This window comes from Euprymna scolopes, chromosome 22, assembly GCF_053919585.1.
Source record: "Euprymna scolopes isolate OS-2025 chromosome 22, ASM5391958v1, whole genome shotgun sequence".
NCBI lineage: Eukaryota > Metazoa > Mollusca > Cephalopoda > Sepiida > Sepiolidae > Euprymna > Euprymna scolopes.
In genome coordinates this window covers 6,737,169-6,755,627 of record NC_136503.1, presented here as the reverse complement: position 1 = coordinate 6,755,627, position 18,459 = coordinate 6,737,169, and the positions used below count along the sequence as shown (strand labels likewise).

Below are 18,459 nucleotides of genomic sequence, written 5' to 3'. Positions count from 1 at the left end.
AAAGAATTTTAATTTCCGCCCTCTATATATAAAGAAATCCACTTAAAGATTAAAGTTATCTGAAAGGTTACATTTTAAATAAATTGATGTCTCTAAAAAAAAAAAAAAAAAAAAAAAAAAAAAAGGGGGGGGCATTTATTACATTATTCTTTTATTGGTAGAATTACATAAAAAAAAAAATACGTGGTAACACAAAAGCACCAGATATATTTGTGTTGCCGCGCTATTTTTAAAAATTTTTTTGGTATTTTCAAGTGAAATTCAATTTTTACGATATTGTTGTTTATTAAATTGTTAGATGAAAGTACAGAATAGTTATTAGGTTGGCACAATGTTTTTTGACGTCCAAATTAAGACATTTTTTTTTTTTTTTTTTTTGCACCAACCTAATATAAAACGCCCTCTCTCCCCAATATTAAGAATGGCTTTCAGCGCAGTAAGTGTGGTGCGTCTGGTGCGCAGGTACATTGAATCTTATTTTTCAAATTTTTTTTCCTATTCAACTATCAAGTTTTTTTTTTTGTTTGTTTGTTTTTTCTTGTTGCTATTGCTTTGAATAATTCTGAACTTTGTACTCTAACTGTATACATCTATTTACCTGCCGCCCCAGCCCCACTCCCAAGTTAACGTGAGATGCCCCCCCCCCCCCGTGGTTGGGCCGTGGTTGTGCAAAATTTGCCAAGAGTGCAGCACTGCCACTGCACCCATTGCAATTCCTCGGTGGGGACGCCGGTGCTTGTGTAGAAATAGTCATCTAAGAATTTCGATAGTTATGGAGAATTCCTAGTCGTGACGTACGTAGCTACCCGAATGTTTTGTTTTGACTGTTTAGAAGAGGGTAATAATGTTTCGTTGGTATCTGTGCGTGCGTGTGCTTATGCAGAATACGAACCATGCTGTTTTTTTTTTTTTTCCGTTTTTAGATAGTTCATTTTTTATTTTTTTTATTTTATTTTTTTTTTTGTATGGTATATTTTTATTAAATTGGTCGGGGGAAAAGGGTAAAACTTGCAAACTTGCGGAGTGTGTTTTAGGGTTTTGTAAATATGGGACGGAAATTTAAATTTAGTTCCGTTTTTTATTTTGTGTGTGCCCCCAAAATACGAAAGTAATCGGAAGAATAATATTCAACAATCGCACTTTTTGTGTATAAAAAAAAACGCAAGATATATATATATATATATATATATATATATATGAAAAACATTCAATATTTTAATTGGAATTCATTGAGATGAGTATTATTTATTAATTTTTATTGCGGACTATTATCCTCATCTTTTATTAGTTGTTTCACGAAGGCCAGAGAAATAGTTGGCCGAAACGTCGTGAAACAATTAATAAAAGATGGTGATAATAGTCCGCAATAAAATTGAAAAACATTCAATTTGGTATTTAAAAAAAATTTTTTTTTTACTCAAGTCCAACTCACCGTTCACATTAGAAATGTCGACTTATAGGTTTCCGAGTATGCTTACAATGAATAAACACCCCAACCTCCCCATGTTAAGAACGGCTTTCGGAATACACGCCTAACCTTGTCAGCATACCCCAAAACCTATAAGTTTACATGTCGAATGTGAACGATGAGTTAGACGTAATGTAAAAATGTACCAAATTTGAAACTGAACAAAATTTAAATTGCCATCAAGTTCCGGTGCTTTTCGGAGTGGAGAAATGGAAGAAGACTGAAGTCGATAAATGCTATTAAGCATATTTACGAAATACTAGAATAAGCTTTAGGAAGAAGAAAAGAAAAGGTGTACGATGTTCTTTATTCGAAAACGCGTACAAATCAAATCTGGTTTTCCAAATATTTATTTCCACAATTTATCGTCTGTTTGTCTCGGCAAATTTCGTATTGTGGCATTTTACAGTAGTCAAAAAAAAAAAAAAACAAATATGCAACAAACAATGTTGGCAAAGGTAAGATAGCCCATCGGTAGGTGTGTCAGAAATTTCGTGAAAATAGTGAATAATTCCACCCCATCTTTCCAAGCTTATAACTCCTCGAAAAATGTAAATGCAAGCCCTAATTTTTTTTTTTCAATTAAAGGAGCAAGGACCAAGGTTTCATTAAAAAAAAAAAAAAAAAATTTTTTTTTTTTTTTTTTTTTTCGGACTTTAAAGGTAAATTTCTAAAACAGTTTTTTTTATTTTGCTTTAAATTTAAATATATTTATTGACCTTTTCTCTTCAATTTGTGATATATAAGACTTTGGTACATAAATTATTTACTTTTTAATAGACATTTCAAAATGGGAGGCGTGAATTATTCGACCCCCCTGTCTTTCCAAGCTTATAACTCCTCGAAAAATGTAATTCAAGCCCTAATTTTTTTTTTTTTTTTTTCAATTAAAGGAGCAAGGACAAAGGTTCCATTAAAAGAAAAAACAAATAACATGGTTTAAAAAAAAAAAAAAAAGGTTTTAAACTTCAAACTTTAGAGGTAAAATTCTAAAAAACACTACGTATTTTTTTTTTTTTTTTTTTTTTTTAAATTTGAATATATTATTTATTGACCTTTTCTCTTCAATTTGTGAGTAAATTATTTACTTTTTAATAGAAACTTGAAAATGGGGGGGGTGAATTTAAAAAAAAAAAACGTTTGTCTAAAATATTATATTCGGTTTATTGGAAAGAACATAAAATTTCACATTGACCCTGAAAATATCGTAAAAATAGAATCAATAGAAAAATTTGGATAGATTTTTAAAGTTTAAAAATTGAAAAATATTGAGTTCGGAAAATTCATTACTGTTTTTAAAAAAAAAAAAATTACTTTTAAAACAACTTTAATAGTTTATTTTGGAAGTATAATCCATAAAGAAAATAAATAACCCACTTTTAACAGAAATTACTAGATTTTTATATTTTATTCGCAGTTTCGTGTTAGGGGTGTCAAAAATTCTGATACACCTAGCCCATCGGTACTAGCGCACTTATTGAGCCGTGCTAAAATAATTTTATTTAAAGTCATTAACATGGGGGGAGGGTGTTTTGTACCTATTCTGTACTTTAATCTTACAATTGAATACAAAAACATATCATAAAACTTTAAACTTGGAAATACGATTTTAAAAAATAGCGCGGATCAGTAAGTGCACTAGCCCTAGCCCATCAAATAAATGTCAACAATCATGCGAAAATGTTCTAACAATATTATTTGGAGGGGGGGGGGCGATTATGGAGACTCTCCAGATGACCGTAAATGTCAACCATTTTTCTTGTAATAACTTAAGACGCCAGTATTTCTTTCAAACTAAATGCACGCTTTAAAATAAATTAAAACAAACGAACAAAAAAATATCCAGGTTGGTAGGAGAGTAACTTATTTTGCCTTTGGTAACATGTATGTTTGTTTTTTTTTTTTTTGTTTTTTTTTTTTTGTTTTTTACCACTTTTTCGTTTTGTTGTCTATACTGTATGCAACATGTCCGATGATTGATCTGCATTTGTACCAGGGACCTTCTACTAACGTCCTTCGTCCAACGTCCTAAAAAAAAAAAAAAAAAAAAAAAAAAGTTAATGCTTGGAAGTGATGGTTTCCCGAGACCAACTAAAAGCATATTTTATTTCTCACCTTCACCCCAAACAAATCATATCGCCACTTAGACGTAAAGGGCTACTGATTGGGATCATGCCTAGGAAAGATTAATAAAATGTTTATTTGTTACATTTAAACTTTTGCATATCAGTACAGTCAGGGAAACAAGTGACAGGAAGGGAATTCCAAAGTCTAGCTGTTTTAGGGAAGAAGCTATTTGAGTAGAAAGCTTTCTGGCATTTAGGGACCTCGACAGTGAAGGGGTGTGATTTTGTTACTAAGCATGTTTGTCGGGAGGGGGGGGGCACAAGTGCAATGAGTTCATCAGATTACATTCCATTAAAATATTTGTAAAATGGGCACAGAGATGCAACATTGCGGCGATGGACCGGGGTTGGAGGTTATTTGGATAAAGTGGGACCTATTAGATTAGAGACCCTTTTTTTGGACCCTATCCAAGATGGACAGACTAGTGGTAGATGCACCAGCCCAGATGTGGCAACAATACTCCATGCATGGGTAAATGATGGCCTTGTAGAGGTACAGGATACTCTCAGGTGTGCGTGTGAACAGGCTCTTATTCCAGGTCACCAAATGTGACCTTTACGGGTTCCTGGTAACAGGTGTGAACCCTCACACATGCATCATGATCGCCTTTCACAGGGAATTCTCCGTGAGTTCTCTCGGCGCAGCGGGGTCTGGTTGGTCGGTTTCAGCATCGATTTCACCTTCGGGTTGATATGTCGTATCACGCTAGAAGTGAATAGTTTCATGCACCTAAAGAAAGACAAACTCAGATATCTCTATTTGATGAGTTAATTCAACTCAAATTTACAAAATGTAATATAACCTTATATACAATGTTGATTTCTTACAAAACACACTATTGAATCTTATTCTCCGTGTTTTGTGGTGGTGACAGAGGGGAAGGGGTGTGACGACTCTTTGATTAGTGTTAGGTTATCTCAAGAGCTAGCTTCAACTCTCCAACTGACTGATTTTGGCGTGGGTATTCACTTATATTGGGAGGTGATAGGGTAGGTATGGTCTCTCCCCAGACCAATCACCAATCAGTACGTCATCCCAGAGGAATTCCCGCATACGTGCTGGTGATTCTGCAAACACTCGCGGTTTTCAGTTCTCACGAACAAGGAGGTTGACCAATGTGACCCTTTGTCTGGCATCAGAACCGAAATCATGTTCGTTATGATTTCAAACCGACATCGAATTGTCCATTTTCCAACAAACAATAAAATTTATATGTCGGTTTCACAAACATAATAAAATTCATAACAACTCTTCCCTTCAGCAAGGTTGGCCGTTGCTGCCTGGGCACACAAAAAGGCCTAACAATTAATACAAGCATAGTTGCCCGGCCTTCCCCAGTGTTTCAGGAGTCTTAATCTCCCCTCAATGGAGAGCTCTACCGCTCCCAGAGGTGGTCACGCCACATGAGTAGCTTGATAGTAGGGAGCCCACCTTCTTTGCAGCAGCCTTCGCAATGTCATCAATGTATTTGTTCCAGTTCATATTTCCTGTGAATGTTAAGCCGAAAAGTTTGAAGGAAGAATTCTCAGATAGGATGTTATTTGTCATGGATATCAGTGGTTGGAGAGGCTTCTTGTAATTGTTAAAGGAGAGCAGCTTAGTCTTACTTGCATTAAAAGTCACCAGTAGTTTAAAAATTTATCAGTTAAATATTTACACACACACACACACACATCTACTGCTTTATTTATAAACACTGCCCACTAAATGTTTTAGAAAATACTTTTTATGGGGAAAAAGCTAGTAACTAAATTTTATAGACAACAATCCAGTAGTTTTTTGAATTCATTATTTAATAAATTCAGATTTTTCTCACAGCATTTTTTTAAATTCTAAATAAGCGTTATTCTGTGTCAAGAAAAACAGTAATTTATTGCAATTACTGTCCCCCCCCCCCCCGCGCACTCACACACGCATAAGGAAATGGTGCACCTCACTTTGAATGTGCAATCAAAGAAAAAGAATTGAATAATAATAATAATATACTGGATTGCTTTTCTTAAAATTTGATTACCGTTTATTGGGGGGGGGGGTTGATTTCCTAATATTTCCTAAAATTAGAAGTTTTACTCATGTGTCTGAGGAGTATTATGTCACGAAAGATATACTTTTTTTTTTATTCTATTTTGTTATCTGTGCAGTCAAGCAACGCCAAGTAGCCTTGCTAGTCCTAAATAAAATTAGACCAAAATATCAGCACCTCCGTAATCTTAATTTGATTTATTAGAAAAGAAAAACGGTTATTGTTAATAATTTCTAACAGAAAAAATAAGTGGGGGAGGAGTCCACAAATAACTGTTACCAAAAGCATAAAAAAATTACATTTCTATCTACCTGCTTAATTTTTTTTTTTCTTTTTGTTACCCTAAAATGCGATTGGATTTCACAATGATCGTTGCTACTTTCCTGACAATAATTGAAATTGGATTGATGGATTTTTCGTCTTTGTGGGGTGGAAAATATACAAATATGTTCTGTCTTCAAGAAAATATTTTGTCAATAGAAATGTAACATATTTTCAAAAAATATAAAGGAATAATTAAAATATGCAATGAATTAGATTTTTATTTTTTAAGGGGAGGTATATCAATTTTGATATTTAGAAATATTTATTTCTAAATATCAATTTTGATATACCTCTCTTTACCTACAATTACCTCATGTTTCACACCACTTAAGCTTGAACTTTTAAAATTTTAGTTTTAAAAATATTAAAAGAACTTTAATTTCTATTAAAAGTTTATCTACAAAAGCAAAACATTTCATCTTGTATGAAAGGAAATTTTTTTTGTACTTTTGAATAAAAAAAAAAAAAAAAAGTTGATCAGATATTTTTAAATTAAGCTTTCAAGCAATATTTATCATTTTCGTAAATGTTATTTTAGTATTTACATTAAAAAAACATATCCGATCTCTTTTTTTTTTTTACAGAACAGGAGACTTCAATGGTATGGCCACATTGAAAGAATAGATGAGAATTCTTGGTTTAGATGTAGAAGAATTGAGGTAGCAAGGCCAGTTTACTGATGAAGTCCACAATAAACATGAAAGATTAGGATAGACTTTAGAGGAATAAAGATCTGGCTAGAGATAGGTTAGTAGTTTAGAAGTCAGTTTCTAAACACGTGCTAGTATGTAAAACAGACATTAAACCAAAGATGGTGATAAAAATTTGTGTTGGTGCTTATTAAAAAAAAAAAAAAAAATTAAAACTATTCATCCTTAATGTTGCAATGGATGTCTACTGATTATGAACCATTTGTTTATTATATTTACCAACTATTCCATCTTTTAAATGATTTCTTGTATGTATTTTTTATCCAGATTAGGATCAAAGTGTAGTATCTGTTCAGAGTCATGTCCTCTTCTCGGGTATTATCTCCTTCTAGAGGTCGGGGGTTATTACCTATTATTTGAGACAGTCGTTCAAAAGAGTTGACAGGACCATCCAGGTTATTTGTCTTCCTATCAAAAGCACCCAACTTAGAAAGCCAGATTTTCCCCACGTTAAAACCAACTTTGTGTCTAACTTTGTCCTTGTGGGGAGACAAGAATGTGCTACTTAATTGAAGAGGCAACATTTACAATTTTGATATTGTCTTTTACACCCACATGTACGTTTCAAACCTGGATTTCATTCCATGGTTATTTTTTTTCTGTATGTGAATTCGTAAATTTTATTTTTACTTGATTTTATTCTTTTTTTTAAATCTTTTATTTTGACCTTTGATATTTTGTAGCATTTGTTTTGCTTAAGGTTTAAGCTGACACCCTACAATAGGAGGATAAATGCAGACGGGTGAGGAGTGGTGGCCTATGGTTATTTGATTCGTCTTTGTAAACTATCTTGGCCATCTGCGTTTGTGTTTAATCTGTCTTTGTGAGGAGAACAAAATCTTTCTTGTTTTTAAGATAGACTAGCTGGACACTCGGAGTTGTCCGGATGTACAACACGCTTAAACACATTTTAATTTATGCAGATTGTGTATGTATTATTACAGAACCAATCCTCTATTGATTATTATATATTACGAGGAATAATTTGTCTGGACTAATTTGCAAAAAAAAAAGTCATTCATGAAATTTTGTCTGTTTGTTTACAATATCACATTAGTAGCATTACAAGTTGATTTTTTTTTTTTTTTTTTTTTTTTTTTCCTTTTTAGGTAATTGTTATTTTATAAACTTGTATGAAAAGAGCTATGTAAAAGATGTTTAAAACCGTTTAAATTATGCAAATACCGTCAGTAGTTCAATTTTAAGTGCCAAAATTTAGGCTTTTGTGGACATTTTTCTTAAGAAATAGTGGGCTAAATTACGGACAAGAAATTCGGTAATTTTGTCACCATTTATTTTTTTTTTCAAGCTATTCTCATGAAACTTGGCATTCTTATGTAAGATTGTGTGCTCTTTATGATTATGCAGTCAAATCTGATGTATCTCTTTACCATAAGCCATGAATTATAAATTCAGATGTACACATTTCAATTTTTTTTAAACTGGCGCATGGTATCATACAGTGGGTGTCTATTCATGAACAAAACTAAGTATTATAGTGGTATTTAAATATAGCTTTATTGAGAATAGGCATTTTCCTGCCTCCTCACCAAAGGAGAGATTAATCTTGGGTGTAGCCATTGAATGCCTAAAGAGCATTCATGGCCGGTATTTACTACTCTCCTCAAAAAAAAAAAAAAAAAATTGTAGATATGAATTAATCTCAGAAATAAACCAAAGAAATTTTTTCATATAGATTTTGAATTTCTGTAAAAGATGGAAATTCCCATAGTCGACCAGAACTTATGCATTTTGGGACAAGTCCAATTTTCAATTTTGTAAATTCTCTCTATCTGGCCCAAAATATCCCCCTATTTTCTGAGATGCAACCATAGATCATACTCTACATGAATCCTTAATGTAGCTTTCACAGTACCAGAATACCAGGAATCCTGATAAACAACAACTATATATTCACCAGTTGATGGTAATTTTTGTCATTTCTATTCTGTTTTATTGAAAATTCAACTATGTAAATAAAGAAATAAAATGGTGATTTTTTTTTTTTTTTTTTTTTTTTTTTTTTTTTTTTTTTTTTTTTTTTTTGTCTTGTTTCTCCCTTAACATTTAAAATCATTATCTTTTATAGGTTTTAGGGTATGCTGAAAACGAATATTGCATATAAATTTTTTGCAAATAAGTTTTCCGGATATTAAGCAATGTCATTTCTTATGTTATCGCTGGTGGCCATCTTTGTACGAACGAGCACGCAAACGTAACCCCAAGAAACTATGCACAAACACACGTACCAAGATGGCCACCAGCAGTAACATAAGAAATGACACTGCTTATCCGGAAAGCTACTTATTTGCGGAAAATTTAAATGCGATATTCATTTTCAGCATACGCGAAAACCTTAAAGGGTAGTCATTTTAAAGAAAAATGTTAAGGTGGTAACAAGGTTAAAAATTTACAAATGCATCTCAATGAAATTATTTATCGAACCGCCTAATTATTATTATTTAGATATCCTCAGTTAAAAAAAAAAAAGTTTGTTTTACAGATTCAAAAAAATGGTCTTGACAATGAGTTAAAAATAAAATATATTGTAAAACTTGAATTTATTTAATTATGTGAAAGTACAGAATAGTTAACAAAACACCCTTCCTTTCCCATATTAAAAATGGATTTCTAAATAACATTGTTTCAGCATGATAGCATAAGTGCACAAGTACCTTTTTGTTTGTTTTTTGTTTACCACTAAAAAAACACAATTCTACCTTTAAGTACGAAGTTGTAAATACAGAAACGAAACGCATGTACTAAGTACATTTTGTTGTTTTTTCTTTAACACTTTTAGTACATGTGTACTAAAAGCGTTAAAAACAACTAAATAGTATTGTTTGGAAATCAAATTTGAAAAACTTAAAAATAATTTTTTTAAATTGACAAACTCAGAATAAAGAATGAAACTTTTTTTTTTCTGCTTTTGTTTTGAAAGCAGAAAAAAATGTTTTCTATTTTTTATAGAGTACAAACGAAACTCGTTAATGCGCTGACTGTAGGCTGGTCAGCGCATTCGCATTAGTGCATAGCGAGCCATTTTCCCTTTAAGCGGATTTTAATTTCTATAAAAGATTACATTTTAAAGAAATTTCCGAACAATTAATAATTATCAAATATTTACATATTATACATGAAAATAATTCTGGAACTATTATTTATATGAAAATGGATGATATATGCCGATTTCTCATCAATTTTGAAATATTTTTCAACTTTGCTCAGTTGTAACTTTGCTTCCTGTGGTCGTAAAAATATAGATCAAAGTCCAGTAGAGATGGACTTTTATGCTTATTTAGTCTGTAAAATTTCAGCCATATCAAATCTAATTTGACCTCCACGTGAGTGTATCCAAATGTAATGTATGAAATGTAAAAATTGAAAAGTTTCCCTTTTTGCTGTCATTTTTTACCTTTTTTTTTTTTTTTTTTTTTTTTTTTCCATTTTTAACTTGGAGCATAAAGACATTGAATGCATAAAAGAAAAATAAATTCCAACCATTGGAATGCTTATTTTATTTTCTTTCCATCAATGTAATTCATTTAAAAATTGACCCACAAATAAAAACAATATGACTTGTTGAAGCACATTAGATATGTAATATTGCTGATGTCCACGAAAATACAGCATATGCTTGTAATGCTAACATCAGCTGATATTTGGGTGTGAAGATGAATGATCTGCAAAAGTCACTTCTGATTAATGTTTAGTTTTAAAATATGCAAACAAAGAAATGATTTGCAGCGATTTTAAATGGCACCTCTTTTATCGTAAATTGAACTCCTTAATAAAAAAAATTTAAAATAAAATGGTGATGCAAACCTGGGCTTGAACAAGGGATCATTTGATCTGTAGTTGAATTCTCTACCGCTAAATTAAGCTATAACTCCAGATGTCAGTAATTTGGGTTTTTTTTTTCTTTTTTAAGAAACGATTTAAGACATTATCTCCTTTGTCAGTGCAATGTAAAATATTCCCTTGTAAAAATTATTTTTCATCTAATAAGAAAGACTATTTTAAAAATTTGATTTTTTTTTTTCAATTTTGGATACTTATTGGATGAATTTCTGTACAAAACATATCTAAGAACACTGCCAGGCATATAAATTACCTTTGTGTGAAATTTGTAAAAGAGGCTTATGATTAGGTTCCTATAAGAAAGGAATATGAACACACACACACACACACACACACAAAAGTGACTTTTATATAATAGTAGAGATATAGATAGCATATAACTAATTTATCATTAGTTGAATATTTGGTTTGCATGCTGGCATGTGTGGGATGGCTTTTAGAAATTGATGTCTAAATTAAATCTTATCACTTTAGCATCATTATCATACTTAGTTAATGCTAAACTTCTGACTAACATGTTCTACTGTGCTGTAGAGTAGGTCGATTTTCAGGGGTTTTTTTTTTTTTTTTTTTTTTTGAAAATGTAAAAAGTTGTACAAATATATGGGGAGTACAAATATAAAAAAAAATAGGTTTCTAACACAAACCGTTAGATGACAATTTCATTTTAATCATCTACGTTGATGTACGGAAAAATCCTTGTCTTAAGATTTATGTGAAATTTAGTATTTTGCAGTTTCAGTCCTAACAAGGAATGTATTCAGTTAAATGAATTATAGAATAACTGATATGCTAAATATTAAAAGATTTATAATCCCCCCCCCAACAAAATTTCTGAACCACTGAATTTTACTTCGTGTTATAGCTGTTAAAAGAATGGAATTTTCTGTTATCAATGAAAAAAACGTTTTAATTCTGTTTGTAAAAAGTTTGTGCATTAAATACTGCACACATTTTTTACTATTAATGAGTTCTCCACGTTTCTGCAAAAACACTAAACAATTGCAAAGTAGAAAATATAACTATTTTTTCTTCATATCAAAATTCTCTCTATTATAAACCTTTTGAAGCAAAAAATGGCCTCATTTCACAGCATAAAACTTTAGCAAGTATGTCTGTCTTGCTTCGAGTCCATAGACTGATTGGCAGGCTTTAGGACGCTGTTTTACTATTTGTCACTATGCAGAGGGAGACAACTCTCATTTGCTAAGAGATTCATTTTTTTTCATCTCGTAATTTAGGACGCTATATTTTTTTTTTTTTAATCCAAAACATTAAAAAAAAGCTGAATTTTTTTTTTTTTTTTTAATGTAACAAAGTTGATAAAATTAATAATACAAAATGTAGTCTTTACATGACTATTAAGAGAAATAACAAACCCACGATATTTTCAATAGATGAAAACATTTAAAAAAAAAAAAAAAAAAAAAAAAAAGTTTGGCATTTTTTTTTTTTTTTTAATTAAAAAATAAATGTTATGAGGTTTTTAAGAAATTGGTCTTTAAACTAATAAGAATGAAACTCTTTACTGAACCAAGAATGAAACTTAAAGCTATGGCGACTTTTTTTTTTTATTTTTTTTTTTACTGTAACAAAGCTTATAATATTAATAGCACCAACAAGTTTTTAACGTTACAAAAACTGAAAATGAGTTATCACCCTCTGCACAGTGACAAATAGTAAAACCGTGTTTTGGATGTTAATTTTATGGCCCTTTCCACACTTTGTGAATGTGCAGGCAAATCCAGTAACTTTTACTTTCCGCCACTCGTCAATAATTCCAAAAGTTCATCATCAGATAATCCTTCAGTAAATGCTGGCTCCGAAACTCCACTTTAAGAAAGGTCTGTCAATTGTGTCCAATGTGAAGCCTAAAAATTTATTCTCGGAATTTTTTTAAACTCTTTCACTGGTTCCCCATTCTTGAAAAATAAAACGGGAAATCAATTTATTAAATTGACGTGAACAAATGAACAGTTTTATTTTTCTTATAATGAAATTAAAATACTAATTTATAATGAACGCATAAATCGATGTATACCATTTGATCAGTGTTGGATGAATGTTTACTTAAGGGCTAAAATTTTATTGACAGCTTTTGCTCTCATTTCCACGTCATCTGATTTCAACGTTGAGAACAAATTATTCTCTGGCAAAAGGTCAAAAGCATTAAATTGAATATTTTTATTGCGATTCCTTAATTCTTGAAGGCTGTTTTTTTTTTTTTTTTTTTTTATTTAGTGGATCATTTTAAAAATATGATTGCTGGTTATGAAATTTATTATCTATTTCAATTTCAAACCAGCTAACAGCATATACCTCTACAATAAATCTAACCAGGTTGTGCATTTTATTGGCTAGTTCTGAGGAATAAATTTTTCTGGTCCATAAATGCATTAATCTAAAAGCCAAAGTAAACCATATTCCTGATTTAAAAGTCCAATCCTCCATGCTAAATATTTAGGATCTACTTTACCTCTTGAAATCCCAACAACATTCTCTAAAAGTAGTCTTTGGTCTCAAGTGAGATCAATGTTTTCTGTTAAAGTAAATACTATCTAGAGGACTACTTATTGATAAAAAGTCAAACTGGGGCAAATTATGGTAATTGTTGCCACGCAATTTTCTGAGTAGACGAGAGAATGACGTTGGGCTTTATGCAGTTCCATTAATGGATTTAAATAATGCCTTAAAATGAAGCTCATTCTGGTGTAGGGAACAACTAATGGTATGTATTTTCCTATTTAGTTTATTCTATAAAGATGTAACGTTCTAATTTACATCCAATATTTGTTTGTGTGTGTGTGTGTGTGTGTGTGTGTGTGTGTGTGTACGTACAGCTTTTGGCATATCTGTATTGTTATGCTGTTCTAAAACATTGATAACTTCATCTGCTAGAACAGCACGATTTGCTCCAACAGTAGGTATCACTTTGTGTGAGATACTCTCACTTCCACATCTCCTCTCTTTCACGAATGTCAAATGCTGTTCTTGACCCTTAGCTTTTCTTTGATTTTTGTATTCATTTTCATCGACAATTACCTTGTAAAATGTCTTTATCATGTTTTCCATCAACACACAGTATTTTTAACTTTTTGATTATCCTTACGATAGGAATTATTTTTTGTTTTTTTTTCTTGTCAATTTTAGATTTATCCAAGAAAACATTCTTTTAAATCAATATGTGGTTTTAAAAGGACCACAGCCTGCAGATCAAGTAGAAAAGCACTTGCAAGACTTGCACCTAAATTTGAAATATCATTTATTTCAGTTGCATAGCAAAGAATTTTTATCAAGCTGTAAATACTCTTAGAATCTGGCTTAAAACTTTCATTAGTTTCATTGCTATTTTTTGATTGTGGAAGAATATTTTTGTCATGGGATGTTGAAGCAATAGGGGATGAATCATCTTGTCCTAACACAATTAACTTTTTAGATTTTGCCATGGCAGCTTTATTGATAGGTCAAAGTTGAAAATTGCCTTTGGGTTCTACTTTATTTCTTTGGTCCTTCAAATACTCTCGCTCTTCCAGATGAACCTGAAGCGTACAATTTTACAAATGTTAATTCTGATCTTATCTTATTTTACATCAAAAATAAAAATTGTTAGTTTCTTTTCACATAAACTACAAATATAGAAATTCATTAAATTTAAAATGTGTATGATATCGACATTTAAAAAAAAAAATTAAAAACAAGAGAAAATAAAAAAAAAATATATAAAAATAAACTTACCTTCTGTTTGAGAGGGCAGGTACAGACTGTGCTTTGTCTGACAATTTTCTTTTCTGCATTTAACATTTTTATCACTACAACTTGCAATTCGCACGAACAAGATGAAATGTCAAACAATTAAGTTTTTTTTTTTTTTTTTTTTTTATCAGAACATTTTTGATAATTTCTATTTATTTGCTTAACTTTTTTAAAGCATATGTTCTGCAATTTATGCACAATCCACAATTCAGTTAATAGAGGCAAATGTGGATTAACTGCCTTCCAAATTCCTATATCATTTGCCATTAATTGTGAAAGAGCAAATGTATTTAAAGTTGGGTGAGAATTCTCCATATAATAGCTATATTTAATAACTTGTCAGAAAGTAGAGGGTTCTGTTGTATTTAATGGAGAAGGTGGACTCGTAAATTTTGTTGCATCATTACTGCATGTAGAAATTGTTCGCTTTTGACTAGACACCGCCAAAAATGGCCGAAAAATTAAGTTGTTGTTTTTTAAAACGAAATTACATTTATTAAAATCCATTATTTCTGAGTAACTTTTTTTTTTTTCCAGAAAGATAAAACCCTGAATTTTATCAAAACAGAATAATGTAAAACTTTTTCTATTTTTAATTAAATTTTAAATGTTAAATTTTCCCAAGAAGTTAACAATTGACATTTTTTGTCTTGCACAAAAAACGTACATAAATATTTAAAAAAAATGTTTTTGAAATAATTTATTTGTTGTCTAACTAAGATTTAGGATGATTTTCTAAGAGAATATGCAAAAATATTATAAGTACCTGGATTTCAAATAATTCCACTTATTCATATAGGCAACCAGTTACTTCGCATCGATCTAGAGTCTGGATCAACAATGTTTACGTTTGCATTTGATAAAAAGCAAACTATGGAAGACCAAACAGGCCAAAAAAAACTTATTTTTCAGTGACGAAAATTTCGATGTATTATTAAGCTGAGGTTGGCCAGTACCAGATGGGTGACCATTTGTATGAGTTTGGTTTTTAATGTGTATGTGTGTGGGGGCCAGGCTCCCCAAAATGGGGGGGGGGGGGCGATTTTAAGCAGAATAAAAAAAAAAAAAATTATTTCAGTGCGTTTGGTCCACCGTAGTCAAAAGGCGGCAAACGTTTTCAAACGGGATCGAAAAAAATGATGCTATTTTTAACACAAAGGGCAGGTTAATATCTTTTTTTTTTTTTTTTTTTGTATCGATTCTTCAAAGCATGCCCTGTTTAATAATGGTCATGCATTATTCGGCTCGCTAAAAAAAAATTGTTAATTTATTTATCAAAGATTTTAAAATGGCTTTTTTTGTATAAATATTAAAAAAAAAATTTTTTGGTTTTGCTTAACTTAAATTAATTATTTTACTTAACATATTCACCAAATTTCACACTTCAAAACCCAAAAGCGGGATAATTAAACACAATCGAAGTTCTGATATTCAGACGTCAAAATAAGGTATGCAATCAATTTTTTTTTTTTTTTTTTTTAATCTATAATTCTGTCCCTTACAACAACACAATATGTTGTGTTCAGTTTCAGATGATTATTTTAAGCATATTTGTACCCCCTCAAAACAAGAGGGGGGGGTTTTGTAAGCAAAAAAAAAAAAAAAAAATATATATATATATATATATATATATATATATAAATAAATATCGTTTATGAAAAATAAGTACACTGTTATAAAGTTCATTCTTCTCTTAATAATCACTGCAAATTTCGTATTGATCGGATAATTACCTGATTTTTGGTAGATTTTTAAAAAGACGGTCTGTCAAAAAGTACTTACCTGCCCCCCCCCCCAGTTTTGGCGGTGCCTACTTTTGACTCCTTTTTAGAAAAATATCTGTAAAAAATATATTTTATAATATTGTAAGAAATTTAAACAAAAATTACGAATTAAAAATGAAATTGGGAAAAATAAACAAATATAAAAAAAAAAGGTAGTTATACACTTATTGTATGTATGCGGAAATAATGTGATTTAGAACCATTCTTAATATGTGGAGGGGGTTTCATAACTATTCTGTACTTTCACCTAACAATTTGATAAAAGAAGATAAACTTGAATTTCACTTGAAAATACTATTAAACACACAATTCTTTTTATTTTTCATTAGATTTATCGTACATGTTAAAACTTTTCTTATGCACGTACGCTAATACGCTGTTTTTAATTTTTTTTTCAAATCGTATTTACAATATATTAGGGTTTTTTTTGTTTGTTTTTTGTATGCATATGCTAGGCTACAATTTTTATTTTGCATTAAATACATCTGATGTTATCAATAAATGTTTTGCTTATGCATTTATATTACCGTGCTATGTTTTAGAATCGTATTTAAGTTATTATAGTCGTGTGTGCAAACGATCCAAATCAATCTAATACTTGCATTAACCAGACTGAGCCACAGCAAAGCGTGGCCGGGTACAACTAGTATATATAATAAAACTAGCAAAGCGTGGCCGGGTACAACTAGTATATATAATAAAACTAGCAAAGCGTGGCCGGGTACAACTAGTATATATAATAAAACTAGCAAAGCGTGGCCGGGTACAACTAGTATATATAATAAAACTAGCAAAGCGTGGCCGGGTACAACTAATATATATAATAAAATTAGCAAAGCGTGGCCGGGTACAACTAGTATATATAATAAAATTAGCAAAGCGTGGCCGGGTACAACTAGTATATATAATAAAACTAGCAAAGCGTGGCCGGGTACAACTAGTATATATAATAAAATCATATAAATAAAAAGAACTAAGGTACAATAAAACGAATAGACACATAAATGGAAATAGCCTGTCTAGAACAGCTATAATTTACTGTGTGTTATCAAATTGCTTATGTGCAGTGGCTAAAGTGAAATAGGTTAGTAATGAAAATTAATATAAGCTTATGTTTTGGTACGGGTGATTTGTTAATATTGATTTGTGCAAGAGTTTTGATTATAATCTGAAGTTATTGTTTTCCAGTGAAGTTTTACAAGGTTAATATAGTGTCCAAAAAGTCACTGAATGGTTTTAAACTTAAATAGATTCTTTATTTTTGATATCTTCCTGTAATTTTAACACAATCTGACTAAGATATTGGGATTTTTTTTTTAATGCAAAATTTAACAATCTTTATTTATGAAAAATGTCTTTTAAATGTTGCCCATTTTCAGCTTTGCATATTTGTGCTTTTTCCAAAACATTATTCATGACAAATTGCAGAATCTCTGGATTGCGATTTAACTCCCTTATTTAATTCCTGACGTTTTCCTTCAATTCTTGTGGGGTTTGGGCTTTGACGTTTCGAAGTCTGCCAGCTCGCCGAACCAAATAAAGGAGTTAAATCACAATCCAGAGATTCTGCAATCTGTCATGAATAATGGTTTGGAAAGAGCACAAATATGCAAAGCTGAAAATGGGCAACATTTAAAAGGCATTTTTGCTCAACACACACCTCCAAACACCCGGGCAACGCCAGGCTCGTCTATAATATTAATCTCACCTGTCTGTTTAAATGTATGTACCTATGTATATTTGTATGTCTGCCTAAAACTTTCGACAGAGGCGAATGATTTTCATGAGATCGGTATCCTTTTGAAGCACGACCCTTCGGATAACAAATATAGAAAAATTGGCCAAAAACATTAATTCCTTAACCTCATCTGGGTAGTTTTCTACAAGTAGGGTCGTTTTTTTTTTGTTTTTTTTTCGCTGACATTTTTGCAAGTCATTCAAACCTCGTGTCAATGGCGCGCATAAAAGACATTATTTCGACCACCCATGACATCACAACCACTGAAGGTACATCAATAAGACCGTTTGTTTTTTTGTTTTTTTTTTTTGTTTTTTTTTTTCACCTCTTTACAGGCACGTTACAGGTTCAAGCCTGCTTACTTTTTTTTTTTTGTTTTGCTCAACCAACACCTACAACCCCCCCCCCCCCCCCCCCGCTGGGCACCCAGGCTAGTCAAAAATAAAGAATCTATTTAAGTTCAAAACCTCTAAACCCTTTAGTGACTTTTTGGACACTCTGTACAAGAGTGGTCAATACTGAAGTAGAGCAGGGTATACTCTTTGTTTGTTTTTACATAAGCAGTAATATGTTGCTACACAGTCATGATCAGGTTTCAGTCAGCTAGTTATCAGTAACTAGAGACTTCTTCAGGTTATACAGCTTTTACAAAAAGAAAGGTTGCAATCTTT

General features: G+C 31.1%; 1 protein-coding gene across 2 annotated transcripts in view; it reads left to right on the top strand.

Moving 5' to 3' along the window:
* LOC145243872 (mitochondrial nicotinamide adenine dinucleotide transporter SLC25A51-like) overlaps positions 1 to 18,459 on the top strand; it is a 104,993-nt gene that overhangs the window by 50,514 nt on the left and 36,020 nt on the right. The window lies entirely within an intron of this gene.